The 16,918-nt window shown below is 41.5% G+C and overlaps 1 long non-coding RNA gene across 1 annotated transcript; it reads right to left on the reverse strand.

Moving 5' to 3' along the window:
• Positions 1-4,360: 4,360 nt before the first annotated feature.
• Positions 4,361-16,405, reverse strand: LOC104869411. Its single transcript, XR_782321.1, has 4 exons — positions 16,273-16,405; positions 13,221-13,321; positions 9,595-9,759; positions 4,361-6,099 (listed from the first exon to the last, which is right to left on the reverse strand). It is a non-coding gene; the product is annotated as an uncharacterized LOC104869411 (long non-coding RNA).
• Positions 16,406-16,918: the final 513 nt, after the last annotated feature.

Here is a 16,918-nt window from a genome sequence, read left to right on the forward strand (position 1 = left end):
ATAAAAGAGAACAGAAAAAGACACAGTAGATCTTTTGCAAAAGGGAAGGGGATCAAGAGGGAGGGGGAAGAACGGGAGGGGAAGGGGACATGAAAAAGAATTAAGAAGTGTTATGTCTGTGTACCAAGTCCCCATGAGAAATGTGTCATCATTATGTACTGCAAACATGTAGTAATGAGAAAATTAAAACTGAAAAACCAGACAGAAACTATGGCATGGGGATGTAGCTCAGCACTTGCTGAGTGTGTAGGAGGCGCTCTGGGTTTGAGTTCCACCACCGCAGCGAACACAAAGCCAAATGAGAACAGGATGCATATAAAATACAGGTAAGCAGGGGCCAGCGAGCAGCGCGTAGTCGCAGCCCATGCCTCGGGATCTTAGAGGCCCTCACTGCTCAGGTGACAGGGATGCAGGTGGGTTTCTGGTTTGGGGCCTCTACTTCTCCAGCTGTCATCTTTGTGTGGGATTCCTTCTGGGAGATGGGAGCAGAGTCTAACGGACAACCCACCCTTAGCTTCCGGATAGGAGAGAAGAAAAAGATAATATTCCGGGAGCGGGCTGATTCTTCCCTCCCATCCATAAACCTGCTGTGTTTATGTCAACAGGGGCAACTTGTAGGGAAGCCCCCTTACTCTCTTTTCACATCTGTTTTCAAAGTGGCACACGCGGATCGCACGTGGAAAATGCTGGGGAAATATAATAAAGACAATTCTCTCAACCCGGAAATCCTCTCGACAAAAGTAGCAGAGAAAGAACACAGTGATATGACTGAATGGGCATCGAACCAAAATGAGATTCCATCACAGACAACCGCTCAGAGGGTGGCAAAGACAGAGACTTCAGCCTTTGTCAGAACCGTGCAGACTAGCTCTGTTGTGCACTTCTTCTCAATATAAACACTGATTTCTTGCGGAGTACCCAGGGCTTGGCAGTGTCATTTGTTTCTCACAGCTCATCCTAGATGGACCTCGTAGTTGTGGTCTCCTGTGTTAGTTAACTTACCTGGAGGAGAAACACATTCTTACATTTTCATCATAAGAGGTGGTTTTGCAACATGGGGCAAGGTGCCGGCCTAACTTAGGCTCCCACCCTCGCGCAGGAAGGAGGAGATGGCATTGCTGCCTCCCTGATACATTCCAAGGATGGCTCTGGGGTCCTTGAGAAAGTTATTGCTGGGCCATTAAGCTGACAGAAAGGCTGTGTAGTTTTCAGGAGGGTCTATATACATCTCAGAGAGTGGAGAAAGCACTTACAATTGCCAGGTTGTCTAAGGTAAATGCTCTAAGAAAAAGGAGGAAAGGAGAATCTTTTATTTCTAGCAGAGCAAATTTAACTTCTTATTTTCAGTATTTGTTTTTATAAAAACCAACCTTCATTTTCCCACTGCCAAGCGTTTGTCTTGACAAAAAAATCTTTTAGCTTTTTGCTTCCTGAAAGTTTCCATCATTTTTGGCAGACCTAAAACAGGAGAATTCAAGATGAAGCAAACTTGAAGGCCACCAATCACTGAATAAATAACAAACACATTTGTATCAAGTCTTCGCATGGAGTTCTTCTTTCACTTTTACATTTGTAGCCTTATTTTATTGGCATCTAAATGCTGCTGTGGTGTTTTCTTCTCCACAGCATTGGATAGATAGAAATGAGAGAGAGAGAGATAAAGAGAGGGGAGGAGAAAGAGAGGAAAGTAGAAAGGATGGAAGCCAGGGAAGGAAAGAAGAAGGGAAGGAGGGAGGGAAAACAAAAACAAAAGCAACTTTAAACTTTAAAAAAATTTTATTACTACATAAGGAGCACATTCCTCATGGGCATTTGGTACGTGAACATAACACATCTTAATTCTTTTTTCATCTCCTCTGTTTCCTTTCCTGTTCCCAACTCTTGGTCCCCACCCTTTTACAAAATGATGAAATGGATGGATGTAGCCCTAAGGCTGGGTGGCCCATGCAAAGGCCCACACCTATTTAAACAATAAAAGCAAAAACCCTTATAAGCCCTTCCATCTGTTCACTGGTATTTTTTTTTACTGTACCATGGGTCTGTCTTCCTACTCTGATTGACTTGATGACAAACCTTGGTCCCTGGATAGGATGATATGGACAAGGAGCAGCTTAGCAAGAGCTCTGTCTGCTCTGGCTGAGCTGAGCAGGGCAGATGTTGGTTTGCTAGAGACAGCTATGGGCTCATTAAGGAAACAGGATTCTGCAGGTGGAGTCACCAGTCACCTACAACCAGAGACAATACTAGTGTTCTCGGTGGGGTGCCAGCCACAGGAGCTGCAGGGCTCTCAGACGATGAAGCACAGTGATATAACAATGGCAGAAAATGCTTCAAACTGATCTGGAGAGATGCAAAGTGTTAGGTGATGCGCGAGGGCGAGAGAATAGCAAGGTGTGCAAAAAAGGCTAGAGGTCAGTCTGCAATGCTGTTTCTCTCACAGCGTCATCCTCAGGGCCTTCTGTGGACAGAGCAAAGCAGGTGGCATCCGTTCCCACAAGCGGTGCTCACTCCACCAGGCTGGCTCTCTACTGAGCATCAATGGGCAGTACATCTGCCATGAGAAAGGGAACCTCAGGAGGCTGTGCAGGGCTCCAGCAGTCAGGCCATGGGCACATCCTCCAGCCTGCTGGCCTATCAGGGACTTGCTTGCTTATGTCCCACCCAAGGACCTGACAGTGTAGTCATCCAAAGGCAAGACCTTTGAAAAGACCATTTTAGCATACTTCTGCCTGCACCATTTTGAGTCAGTGAGTGCATCACCTTATTAACAGTGATTTCCTGCCGTCCTTTCGACGCAAACATCTCAGCCAAAGAGATGCAACTGCACCAGGTGAACAGGCAGGCTGAGATGAAGAGATGGGCAGACAGCTCAGGGAGGAGTGTGCACATCCACAGAGACAGATGCCACTCAGACCGACTCATTGCAGGAAGTAGAACCGAAGGTCAAATATTTGCATTTTTAAAAACAGGCTGGAAGTTTGATTTTGAAAAATCTGACAATTTGTGATATGTTAGCAATAACTTGTAAAAATATTACATGGGCCAAAGAAAATGTATATTTGCTGTGAATCTAACTGAAAGACCATAAACTATGGGCATAGGTGTCTCATGCCTGTTGTTTGCTACCTGCGACCTCCACTGCAGTGTGGGCCTGAGTTAAATGTTCAGTAGAGACTGACAAGCACAGGGTGTCTCCTGTCCTCACAGTCACAGAAACACATCACTGCTGTGGTCTGTTCCTGTGTTTACAAGGGCTTGCTTGACCTATTCCCTCTGTTCCCCAAGAGATCTGAGTACTGAAATGGTCCCTGCAGCTCTCTCTCTCTGGGTGCCTCTCTCTTCCTCTCTCTCTTTTTACCTCTCCTTTCACCTGCTTTCCCAGACTCAGAATGAGAGGGCCTGGAAATCCTTACCTTTCTAGAGGTCTTAGACCTTACCCAACTGACATATATCACACTGGTAGTTTGAAATAACAAGTGTAACAGGGATGAGAAGTGAGTTTCTAAACTAACTCTAAACTTGCCAGTTAAATTCCCTTTCACCCATGCTTTTGAACCATTAGTAGAAGGGTCTAAGAAAATAGGTGCATTTAATTCCTGACTTTAGAGTCTCATTATTCTCTGATGTTCAGGCTGGGGCGGGTATAGGTGCTGTGGATATCTGGCAGGCTTCAGAAAACTCCTGTGGTGTTCCCAGGGTTACGGTGATAATCACAGAAGTATTACTATGTACCAAAGACCGGGCTACAGAAATGACACATAACACTCCAGTGGCTGTGCATGGCAGCCCATTAACACAGAAAGGCATGTGATGTCACTTCTGTTCATTTAAATCATTAAATTTTAGCCATAGACATCGCCCATCTAGACTAGATAGTTATACTGTTATAGGCCATGGGGGAATCTTTCTATCTGTGGAGCTAGGCTAGCATCTAAGGACATAGGTAGTTCCCAGAAAAGGAAGGCAGAGCCTTTCATTCCATACATACTTGCTGCTGACATCCTCATGTCCAGCTCTGCTGGCTGCTCAGGAACTGGCTCGGCTCTGTCTTGCATCTGCCCAGAGATTCAGAGCTCTCTCTCTCTCTCCTCTCCTAGCTTCCTTGCCTTCAGAAAAGCCCATCCTTGCAACCCTTTCGACCTTCCCTGTTTCTTGGGAACAGTCATGGAGGGATACCTGTGTTTCATGCAGACATCAACCTATTCACTTTTACACCTGCAAGTACATATATCTGTACTTGTGTTTTGGCAATAAAGAAGATAAATGATTCAAAGTAGTTAAGCCATTTGGATTAGGCCACACAGGGTAAATGCTGTTCAGAAAACACACACACACACGCACGCACATGCATACACAGATGGCAATCTTTTTATCTGCGCATGAAGCATCTTAGCTTAAATAAGCAATGGGGTTATTTTCTATTCCTCATAATACCACAGCCTGGGCAAGTTAAAAAGAAGGGATGTTTCTTTACTTGCAGTTCTAGAGTTTCAAGCGTTTCCATCTGGGAACAACCTTCTTGTTGGCAGAGTCCAACATAGCAAGAAACAGGGAGAGTGTGTGTGACAGGGAGGAAGTGTGTTTGTGTGGTCTCTATAAAACTACAGAATTCAATCTTGAGGGCCCCACCCTAATAACCTCATCTTTTCCTAATCACTTTCCTAAAGTCCTCACCTCTAAACACTACAGTCGAATTAAATTTCTAGCCTCTTAACACCTCACAGTGGGGATTAGATTCAACGCAGAAAGCCATGCAGCTAACTCAAACCAGACCCAACCATAGCTATCGGGCTTTTGCTTGCAAGTGAGAGAAACCCTGCCCAATTTTTTCTGTGTAAGGAGTAAAGAAAGGAATTTATTGGCTCCAACTTGAAAACTCAGGACAGATGAGCCTAGGGCTCAATTTATCTTCAGCAGTATATTCTCTTATCTCTTTGTTTCTTCCTCTGTGTGAGAATGGGTGATTGTTTCATGTGTTTCATGCTCTGGCGGCTGTTTTTTTTTTTTTTAATGCAAAAGAGAAGGATCTTGGTTACACAGCTTGAGATCTCATAAAGAAAGTGCACCTTCCTCACCCCACCTCCATGGACGTGACCCCTGTTGACCTTTACCGTGTTACCTTCCCAACCTTCTGGGGAGAGGCAGTGCCCCTTGATTGACCGCCTCCTTCCCAGGTCACAGAGCTGCTGGGAAGTCTATTCCTGAAAGGAAGGTTAAGGGGAAAGTAACAACAGGCTGTAACCATGGCTGATTTGTCTGGTTTTACTATTGATGAGTGATTTTGACAGTTTTCTGCAAACAGGGATGGATAAGTCTTCCTTGTTGTTTATAGTCTTTACCTAAAATTACGTTGGTTCAACTCAGCTCCTGAAAGTGATTTGAATCCACATAACCTGCTGAAACACGTCTGTCCTAAAGGATTCAAGAATCAGCATAGACGTACAGTTGATAACATAGATGCAGTTGTTGAAAACTGTAATTAATAACTGAGATTAAGAAGTACTCCCTCAACCTATGATTTTAATTACAGCTCTCTAAGATTTTTTTTCATAGTTTTCTAACAGTTTTTCTCATCTGTGCCTCAGTCCTAACCAGACATATAGGATTTAGATATGATAATTGCCTTTGGATTTATTTCATAGCTCTCACCCCAAATACACACAGCCTTAAACTATCTTAAACCCTCATACTAAGTAAATTCATGTAGGAAGTTCTTGAAGGAACATCTTTGGTTTTTAAATGAATGTGATTATCAGCTGCTCTCAACACTGTCTAGTCACAGCACCCTATAGACCAAAAATCAAATTGCTTCTTCCTCTATAGATACAATGACCAAAGAAAGAACTGGGTTATGTCTCACCATTCTGAGCCTGTACTGAGGTTCTCCTGAATTACTTTACTACTGACAAAGAATGAAAATAGTGGTGATGAAATTTGAGGTAGTGAAAAACAGCAGTAGGAATATGTATTTCATACAAAACCTGACAGTCTTGCATCCAGTCTTAACCCATGATCTTCCTACAGTCTTAGAGAAGCATCCAGCTCTTCAAGCAGCTTTCAGCTGGTGTCTCCTACATGTAGAATGTTGTGCTAGAGGCTCTGTAAGATGAAAAATTGCAGAAGACTTCATTTGCTTCTTTTGCATCCTTGTCTTTACCATCATGGCAGTAGGTGGTAGGCAGTCTTAAGCACCTGTTATGCACTGCCTCATTTATTTCTTATCACAACTCTACAGCGAGGCCCAGTAGCCACAACTCTCAGTTACAGACCAGAAAAGCCTAATCCAAGCTAGCCTTAACAATAACCGCAGCAGTGGGAGCTAGAGCCTGGTCTTAGCCACTTTCTTGTTTCTGGGACAATAGGCTGGATAACCACAACTTAAAGGAGAAGTTTATTTTGATTCACAGCTTTTAGAGACTTCAGTCCATGTTATCTGGCAGGCTCCAAGGCAGAAACAGCATGACAGGGCAGGGCTGGTGAAAAGCTGCTCACATTGTGGTGGTCAGGAAGCAGAGATGGAGGAGGGAGGAGCCTGGGAGGGAGATCCCCTCTCCTGGGTTATGCCGGAAGTGACTTGCCTCCTTCTGCAAGGCCTCATTAAGGGATGAATCTACTGATGAGTCAGTACCTCCATGATGAAACCACCCCGCAAAAGCCCCACCTCTGAGTGTCTGACACTTTTAGTGAACACCCCAGATCTGAACTTAGCAAGCCTCTAAAAATACGGAGACAGGCAGATCAGTCTAGGTGAATCAGGTATGAATGGTACTAGCCCTGTTTATTTTTCTCTCCTGTCCTTTTTTGCTTGAGAATCAGGCTCTTCTCTCTGAGTGTGCTTTCCTCTTACAGCAGAGCTGATTGATTCCTGCAGCCCTAGCTGCAATCAAACTTGCTTGCTTCCCCATGAGACCCATAGAAGAATCCCCATTGACCTAATTTAGGTCACTTGTCTGACCTTTAAGTAATCACCAGAGCCAGGGAGGTGGAATGCTCTTATTGGCCAGTTCTGGTCCTAATGCCCACAATAATGTCTCAGGTACTAGATCCCATGACTAGTATCCTACTAGAATTTACATTATGTTGTAAAAGGGGCAAAAAACAAAAAATCAGATGTCCACACAAGTATCACTTAACAATTTAACAGTGACATCTGGAAACTTAGCGAGGTTATCCAGGTAGAAGTGGCAGAATTAGATTTGATTCTAGGTTTTTGCAATTTGAAAGCCAATATTTTTCAATATTGAGTGAGCTATATTGCCTTCCTAGTTCCCGTCTTACAGGAATATACTATATTTTGCAGTGACTAAAATTACCATAGAAAAATCTGGATAACTGACACAGAGGAGTGTACAGATAACAGAAAAACCAGACACTTCATTTCAATTCTGTGACCATGTCAATGAGGGACACTATATGATTATATGAAATACAAAATAGTTATTAGAGGGAAAATAATTTAAGTAGTTGGAATAAAGGTGAATGTCTGGCTAGTTAGAAAGCAGGTGGAAATGCCATCTTGCTTAGTTGTGTTTAACTGTGAAATATTTCCCCAGTTTCTGCTGGAACTTTATCTCCAGCCAATATTATAAAACAGATCTCAGGGGAGGTAGGTCTACCTGGGTCTAGCTTTTGAGTTCCACATGACTTAAGACACATTCATGCTCTGGTTTGCTTCCTTGTCCGTTAAGCACTGGCATTAACACCTGCCCCACCATTTTCACAGAATTCTCAGGGTTTCAAGTAGGAGAAGGTGGTGGTTAATTTTAGGTGTCATCTTGACTAGACTGAGAGATGCCTACAGAGCTGGTAAAGCTTTATTTCTTGGCGTGTCTGTGAGGGTATTTCCAGAGGACTGGCATATGTGTCTTCTTGGACTATGGAGAAGACCTGTCCTCTATATAAGCTGGCCTCATCTGGGTGTAAGGGGGCTGAGGAAAACAAAGACAGAGGAGAGAGAGAGAGGAGAGCCAAAGTAGCCCGTTTCCTTCCTGGAGCTGAGAAAGCCTCTTTTTCTGACCTTGAATAGCAGAATGCCAGGCTCTCCATCCTGTGACTTCCTTAGCTCTCATCTGGGTGGGTGTGTGTGTGTGTGTGTGTGTGTGTGTGTGTGTGTGTATGCCACACCACTGCCATCGCAGGGTCTCTTGCTTTCATATGGACTTCCTTGGGGCTTCTCAACTTCCCCTAATAAACCCCTGCTCATATTTCTATATTTGTATCCTATTGGTTCCCTCTCTCTAGAGAACCCTGACTTTTACAGAGAATCAATATGAAAGTGTTCTAAAAAGCTGATCTCACTGTCCAAATGGATGATGGCATCATTATTTCTTATTACCGTTTCCTTCTGGGCATAGAGCAGAGGATCGTTTTTCCTTAGACTTTCTAAAATTAGAGGGAAAGTAAAACCATCTAACAATTGCAGTTGTTTATAAACAGATGCATGTGGATAAAAAAAATTACACCCCAAAATTTATCTCTATTTTTATCCTGTCCCAAAGTAAAGCTATTGAACTTGGTGTTCCCTTTGCCAACTACTCCTCAGCAGAAGGACAGTTATAGAGTAAATTCTGTGGCTAGGAACATTTAGCTTGTAACAAATTCAACATATTTTTCGTAGGTTTCCATGCATTTGGTACGTAGGGGTGTTAATAATTTTGTCATTTGATTAGATTGAGAGAAGCACAGGACATGAGAGAATGCATAGGACACTGGGCGTATTTTTGGGTTTTTCAGACAGCTGGCATATGGAACAGCAAACTGAGATTGGGAGACCTGCCTTAAATATGGGTGGCACCACTCAATAAGTTGGGGTCTCAGATGGAACAAAAACAGGAGGAGGAAGCCAGCTGGTGCTCCCCACTTCTGCTTGTAAAATGCTGCATCATGAGCAATTTTGCTTCACTATTTTCTCCATGTCACTACAGGCCCCCCCAAAATAGAGCCACCTGACCAGGAACCGACACCTCTGAAGTGCTGAGCCCAAATAAACCTTTCCCCTTTTAAGTTGATTTGCTCTGCTACTTTGACTGAGGGAAAGCTGACTGACACCAGGGGCATCTCATTGGCTGTCTCCTCTTTCCTGGTAGTTAATTAGTAATAGCTTGATTAGTAATAGTAATAGTTAATTAGCAGCAGCATCTCACCTGAGCCTTCTTACAAGCTGAACAGAAAATTCTCCCTGCAAACACTTTGAATATTCCCCTCCAGTCTCTCAGTAACTTCACCTCAGTATGAGGCATCCATTTCAATCAAGTCATTATTCACTACTCCAAGGAAACAAAGTGAATACTGCATTTTGTGAATAAGGGGGTAAAAGCATAAATCCAAACTGCGGTGAGTGAAAGCAAGGAAGTTCATGCTTTAATAAGACCTGGTATGCATGTTTGTGTAGCTAGTAGAGTGACAGACGGGATGTTGGCAAAGAACAGAGACAGTCATTGTCGGAGCCAGTCCCTGCCACTCAAGACTGAAGTTTGGTTTGAGATGGGTGCTAAGCTATTTATGTATTCTTACAAATTTTTGCCGTGCGGAGCAAATGTTGTCCAACTCTCACCTTGAAATAAGTGAACAACCCTCTGCAAACAATATACTTACTCTGTGATGTCAAGGGTAGAAGGCTGAGTTTGGCCTCAGGATTGCACTCTTTTCATCGGCACTGGAGCCCTGGGTATGCAAAGGGCAGGCAGAAAGATTCTTGCTTTCCTTTCCCTGTGCCCTTTCTTTGAGTACCAGGTTGGGGATAAGGCATCAACAAGAATTCTGAAAAGAGAGAAAACACATATAGAAAACAAAGAACATGTATGTATGTATGTGTATGTATATATATATGGTAATTTTGATGCAGTAGTTAATTTAGTACTGTAGATCTATGACAATAACTATTGCAGAACTAAAAAACAGGACTAATACTATTTCCAGTAAATGAAATTTCAGATGAGAAGGGGTTGGGTACAAAGTCACTACTTTTTATTACAAACACATCTTGAATTTTTATTTAACCACAAGCATGTATTACTTTAGTAGAAATACTCTCATACAAATAAAAGGAAATAACATAAATACAGCATAGATTAAAACATCAAAAGTTGACATCAAAAGTGAACTAAATATGCAAACACTGGTTTGGAGCACGTGCACCTATATTTTACCAAAAATTCTCCCAAAACAATGAGAGCAAATAAATTTTGAGTTCTTGCTGTGTATTAGGCATTGTATTTAGAGCTTTATAGAACTTTTTAATCTTTAAGAAACTCTTTGCAGTAGGTACTATTGTTCCCATTTTACAGAGGAGGATGCCCAGTGCCACAGTTAAGTCTCCTCAAGTTTAAACTGGTAGTATCAGAGCTGGGATTCAAACTCAGATGGTTGCTGCCCATGCTGTGCTTAGCCAACTGTTCCATACTTGGGTGATTCTGAGACACAGATCTTAGAATGTCCATAAATAAGGGTCGATTTGCAGAGGTTTCTGATGCAAAATTTCCAAGGTACAACTTGGGAAGTGCTGTGGTGAATATGTAAGGTTTCTTGAATGCGCCCCTAACCTTAAATCTTTGGTCTGGACATTTCCACTGCAGTTCTGATCTGCTCCCTATTCTGCATGTTTCAAATACACCGGGTCACGTGCTAGGACAAACATGAGCACTTCCCCTGCTTGAGGCTCTTTTAGTACTCTCTGTCTCAGCAGAGGGAATTGCCTTTTACACACTTGGAAATCTGGAGACACCCCAAGTCCCCCTTTCTCTGCTCATCCCAAGTCACCCAATTGGCCTCAAGTCCATCATTGCTAAACTATTAACTTTCACAAAATGATGTACTTCCCCCTCTTCTGATCACTCCAGTGATGCTGCTATAATCTCCAAGAGACTGTTGCAAGCATTCCTTCAGTCTCTCCCTCATGCTGAACTGTGTGAAGATGTCTGTCACACTGAAGTCTCATATCCTTAGATTTCACTGGAAAACCTGACATGTGCTTCCCTGCTGGCCTTGTGGGCCTCAGCGCTACCAATTTCCCCAGGACCTAGGATCTAGCCATGAGGCATTCCTTTACTCCTTCACACTTCACAAGTCCCTTTGGCTTTAGGTTCCGTGCATCACACACTAACCTCCTCACCCTGGTTTAGGAAAGTTAGTATTTTAATAGATCAAAGTATCAGTTGTCTCATCTGTATAATGGGAATGGATATGCCATAAATCAGAACTGTTAACAAAATAACATAAGATACGTGCATAATATTCTTGATACAAAACAGGTGCTTGATAAATTATTTTCCTAAATATTTCCTAGAATTAAGTTTCCTAATAATCTTCATAACATGTTTACATTTTACATTTCCATTTCTACTTGTTATTTAGTTGTGATTTATAAAACTTTGGAGCAGGAAAAAATTTTTAAAGGCTTTGTTTAGCTCAGAAATTTATTGAAATCATTATGTAGTTTGCCATGAAGTTTTGTGCTGCAGTTTTTAATTTTTGTCAAGTTAATAATATCCCTTGGAGTAGAGTTATTGTTAAATGTAGGTGTTAGCCATCATTTTCAAGATTACTGCTTTGTTATATATCTTATTAACATGCCAAAATTAATTAATGAAATGCACATAATTTTAGAGAATGACATAAAAAGATTTCAAATAAATGAGCAGAGAAAATAAATCAGCATTTAATTTGTAATAATTTGCATTAATTGATAATTTAACTGAATTAAGCCTTTGTGTGAATGCAGGAGGTAGAAGACTGACCACATTCCCATTGAAATTGAAATCAACCTAATAAATCTGCTACTAAGAGTTAATTTATTAAAAGAGTAAAGGTATAATTATCTAAGGAACATCAACAGTATGACAGAATCAACTTGCTATAACTAGAAAGGGGCCATTGAAGTACATAATACATATCCAGAATGTGGAGGTGCAGTGAGATGCTGGAAAATAAAACCGATGATAATAAGTCCATTTACACTAAGCTAAAATTATGAGAAAGTACATCAAGAGAGAACTGTCTTCATTGCTTTTCCACTGCTGACAAAAAATACCCACACACACACCCATCTCAAAGGAGGCAAGGCTTAATTTGGCTTATGGTTTCACAGGGTTTAGTCCAGTTTGTGGAGCCGAGGCAGAAACATCATGGTGGATGTGTGGTGGCGTGCTCTGTTCATAGCAGCAGGTAAAAAATAAGGGACTCTAAGATTACACCTGTATGACACACTAAGACACACCTACAAGTGTGCTTTACTAATTCCCTGCATGGCTCCAAAGCCAATCAAGTTGATGGTTAAGCTCAACCTCTTTAGTAATGTAAAATCAAACATCTGTGATTTTGATATTCATGTATTGTGTATATTAGCTGTTTTCCAATATTTAAAATTAGAAATTCTGAGCGTCTCATGACTATATTTGCAAAACCTGTCTTCAAGAAGTTGGATAACAATTTGAACTAAACATTTGGCACAGTATCTAATTACCTCCAGGGTGCTTATATAATTCTTAGTTGTGCTCAATATTAGAAGTTTTAACGCATGTATAGAATCATGTAATCAGCCATGCAATAAGGATACATAATAGTTCCATTATTCCAAACAACTCCCCTTTGCTAGTCCTTTGGAGCCACACTTTCTCTCCATCCCTAGTCTCTGGGAACCACTATATTTTTGCCTTTTGAGATATCAGTAGAATCATATCAGACATAATAATTTGGGACTGGCTTTCTGCCTTGAGGGTTCATTCAGATCCTTGTGGGTAACAACAGTGCCCTCCTTTTTATTTTTAATGTGCATTCCAATGGATGTATGACACAATTCGTTAATCTATCCCTCCACTAAAGAAGTTTTGGTTTGTTTCCAGTTTTGGGTGATTATATGAATAAAGCATCTATAAACATCTACTATAAGTTTTCAAGTGAAATTAACAGTTTTTTATTTCTCTAGTATAAATAGGTAGGAGTGGAATCATTGAGCCTTGTTTTAGCTTTCTATATATTACAATTGCACCAATCCTTACATGCATTTAATTTTGTTAATATTTTTAGGAAACAAAGTATGGTCAATTCTCACCACTTCCATCCATGGACCACCTCAGCTCATGTTAGCAAGAATTCTTTTTTCTTTGGATTTTAATCTGTCTAGTCTCATTTCCTTTCACAGCTCTGCAACGTCTTTTAATATGTTATTTTCTATAACTTACCCATTTTTCCCTAGTTCTGGCTGTAGCAACAAAAGTACTTACTATCAGGACTTCCTTCTTTCCAGATGATGAAACTGGTAATGATATTTTGTTTCACTATTTCAGCTTGGTTATACAAGGTATTCTTTACATATCCAAAATAACTGTGGAAAGAATGTGCAATAGCAGAAATATGTGATTTTAATCCACCCATGCATAAAAACAGTCTGGGAAGCAATTAGATCAATTTTAGCTAAAAATCAGTAAATCTCTCTGTTGGAATATTTTGTTTCTAAGTTTATGATTATGATAAATTTCATTATATTCTATGACTGAAAAGTTGATCCTGTTTTTGAGCTGCTGCAAAATGTCATCAATTGAAGGGTATTTAGAAATTATTCAGCAGAGAAGTAGAGTAAGTTAAAATTTAAGAAACAAGAAGCCAGCCACATAGAGAATGGGGTGAGCATTCCCTCCAGTGGGACAGTATTCAAGCAGGTCATGCATTGGGAAGTGGGGGTACCATGACCCAGTGAAGGGTTTTAGAGAGCTCAGAAGCTGAGGAATACTGAGGTTAAGATACAGGCAGGGGCCACTCACTCAGTCCAACTTTCATCTTATTTAACCAGACAACTATCAAAGGGATTATATGTTTTAAAAAAATCTTTTTTTTTCTTCACAGAGTAAAGATTTCTGTTCCAATTAATCACATATCTCACTTAGACAGAATTTTGAGCTCATGCCCCCCAAAATACTTACTTTTGAAAATAATTTGTATCATTACCTTTAAGTAATTAAGCAACAGTAAGGACAAACGATTAGATTTCGAATCTTAAAATTAAAAAATATATTTAAAAAGAAATTCTTTTTCTTCTTCCCTCGTTGTAGCTGGTACAGTTGGATATACATGGAATGTGAATTTTGACAGATGACATGAAAAGGAAGGATTTGAGAAGTAGGGAGAGCAGTGTGGACACTGCTGGGCTGTCATGATGAGATGTGGAAAGTGGGAAGATCCTTTTCACATTTAAGAGTCTTCTTCAGACTTCTTGTAGTAACTACTCATCTCTACCTCCTTCTTGGCTTCTGATATCAACCTTCCTCCCCCCACCCACTGGATAGTTTTTTTCTTTCAGTATTCAATGAAACATTTTGCAAGATCTTAAGTGGATACTGGTTCAGAAACCACTTGAAGTAGATCAGTCTACCTAGTTATCTGATTAGGCTATTTCCTTGGCAGCTCTCTATAAAGGGATAGCTTTGGGGGAGTTAGAAGGATTATAAAACTTCTTCCTGTTCTTAGAGGATAGTAGGGAATGGAGTTCTGTGAATTAAAAGGTAATAATAAAAACAACCATTAACCAACTCACCTTGTGGCTATAATTAGACCCTTCCTCAAATGAAAATAAAGATTAGAGATTAACAAAGAGGATCATGCCTCTGTGAATCCCTCTCAGAGATGTTTCTATCCAAAGGGGAAGTCCTGCAGAAACATTAAAGGCATCTGAAGCATCCTTCTAGAAACACCCTCTTCTGGCTGCTGACTAGTGACTTTTCTCAGGAAATCTGGTTTATGGTTTTTTACAAAAAGTGATACCTGACTGGGTGTGGTTTTTAGGTAGGAGACAGGAGAGGCTCCCTTACCACAGATGGAAAGGGCTTTGTGTGAATATTTGTGCTGCTGAGTTTTTGCTCTGGTTTTCCACTTGGTTTTCTAGTTGTCCAGGAAGGGAAGGACAGACATTAGTAGGACATGGAGGGTGGGCAACCCTATAAAGCTCTGAAGAAAGACTGAAGGGAGGAAAGTGGGTTGCCTGGAGTTCACAGTATCATTCTTGGGCTGGGACGGAGAATCTCCCCTCTTTTCCCTTACCCAGAGGGCACAGCTTATAGGATGATCTTACAATTATGGAAGAATAGATATTACAACCTATGTGTCTGCTAAAACGTGAAGATAATATGGCAGGTGTATATATATATATATATATATATATGTAAATGGATATATTATGATATCTGTATATAATGAAATATATACAATGGAATGCTATTAAGCCTTTAAAAAGAAGGAAATTCTGCTAGTGTGACAACATGGATAAACTTGGTGGACATTGTGCTATGTGAAATAAGCCAGACAGAGAAAGACAAAGGCTGTATGATCTCACATAGACATAGTGAAATCTAAAAATCACACTCCGGGTAGAATGGCCCAGTCAAAAGATACAGTTTCAGTTGGGATGAGTGAGTGCTGGAGATCTACTGCACAGCAGATGACCATAGGAAATAATAATGATTATATACTTGCAAATTGCTATGTGAGTAGACATTAAATGTTTTCACCACAAAAACGTTAAGTAAGTGGAATAATGCACACAGGAGTTTGATTTGATCATTTCACAGCATGTCCAAATATCACATTGTACTCCACAATTATATACAATTTTTGACAATTTTACTTTAAAGCCGGGGGGGGGCGTGTTTTAAGAAAAATTTAGGAACTGAAAACATTTTAAATTTCACCCACCACAGATCTTTGTCTAAACTTTCTAAGTATCAGCATTTTGGGTACTAAATGGGGGGTGGGTGGGGTTGGTGCCCGTAATCCCAACACCTGGGAGGTTAAGCAGGGTAGCACTTGAGTCCTGTTTGGGGAATTAGCAATTTCGCCAGGCTCTAACACAAAAACAAGAGAAGGGGGGGGGGAGGAGGAATAAAGCGAAAGGACAGACTTTGTCATTTCATCAACCCCTTTCTTTTTAAATTCAAATAGCAAAGAGGTGCCTTGGGCAAGGGTCCTCTATAGAGTAATGTCAGTGTGCAAGACTGACTCCAGGCCATTCCGAGGCACCAAGGCCTGGCAAGATCAGTCCTGGGGTGCAGCTCTCCAGGGTGGCAGGGGCTCCCCTCTAGGTACCAGGGCTGCAATGATAAACCCAACACGGTGGTCTGAGTCCAGGTGTGCCTGTCTTCAAGAGGTCTGCAGTACTCTGAAGAAGCTCTAATACGGTCCCTCAAGAAACTTGAGGGTGGCTTTTCACAAGTGAAGGAAAGTGCTTTTAAATGGGATAATGCACAGGGTGAGTAGAGTATTTTAGATAGTCAAGAAAGAGCTCACACATGGTCATTTTCCGTCCAAGCCGAGACAAAGCAGCGCCCCGGGTCTGGTCAAGGTCCCAGGGCCGGAGAGCGCAGGGAGCCCGGGTTCTAGGGCGCGTGGGGGCTCCGGATCCCACAGTCGGCGGTCAGAGGAGCCGATGAGGTTTATACTTGCTGTCCAGTTAAATTAATAATAATGCACCCGCTAATTGTCAAACATGTTCTGGTTTAGATGATAGATTATTTCCCCTCTTGCTCAGTAGGAACAGTCTTTAGAACCAGAATTTTTAAAAATTTCTTCTGTTAAAAATGATTTTAGGGGCCGCCAAGGGGCGCCGACTGCTTCCGGTGCACAGCGCGAGAGGCCTCGGAGCCGGCCTGAGCCGCAGCCTGGAACTGCAGGAGCCCAGCCCGTCACCTGAGTTCAAACCACCGTTCTGCCTACAGCAGCAAGAGTAGAGGTGAGATGACTCTGGTCGCCAGGTTCTTTTCCAAATCCCAAGCTTGGAACAAAATGTGTGTCGCTGAAGACCGGTGTCAGGGTCGAAGAGATGAAAGAATTAAATCCTAAGAGCTGATATTTCCTCTTGGAACTTTCACCTTCCGTGCTAAACTCTCCAGCTGGCTCAGGTTAGACCCAGAAGCTGCTCTTTGTAGGGTCATTA

Source organism: Fukomys damarensis, unplaced genomic scaffold, assembly GCF_012274545.1.
Source record: "Fukomys damarensis isolate Sample0158 unplaced genomic scaffold, DMR_v1.0_HiC HiC_scaffold_8, whole genome shotgun sequence".
Lineage (NCBI taxonomy): Eukaryota > Metazoa > Chordata > Mammalia > Rodentia > Bathyergidae > Fukomys > Fukomys damarensis.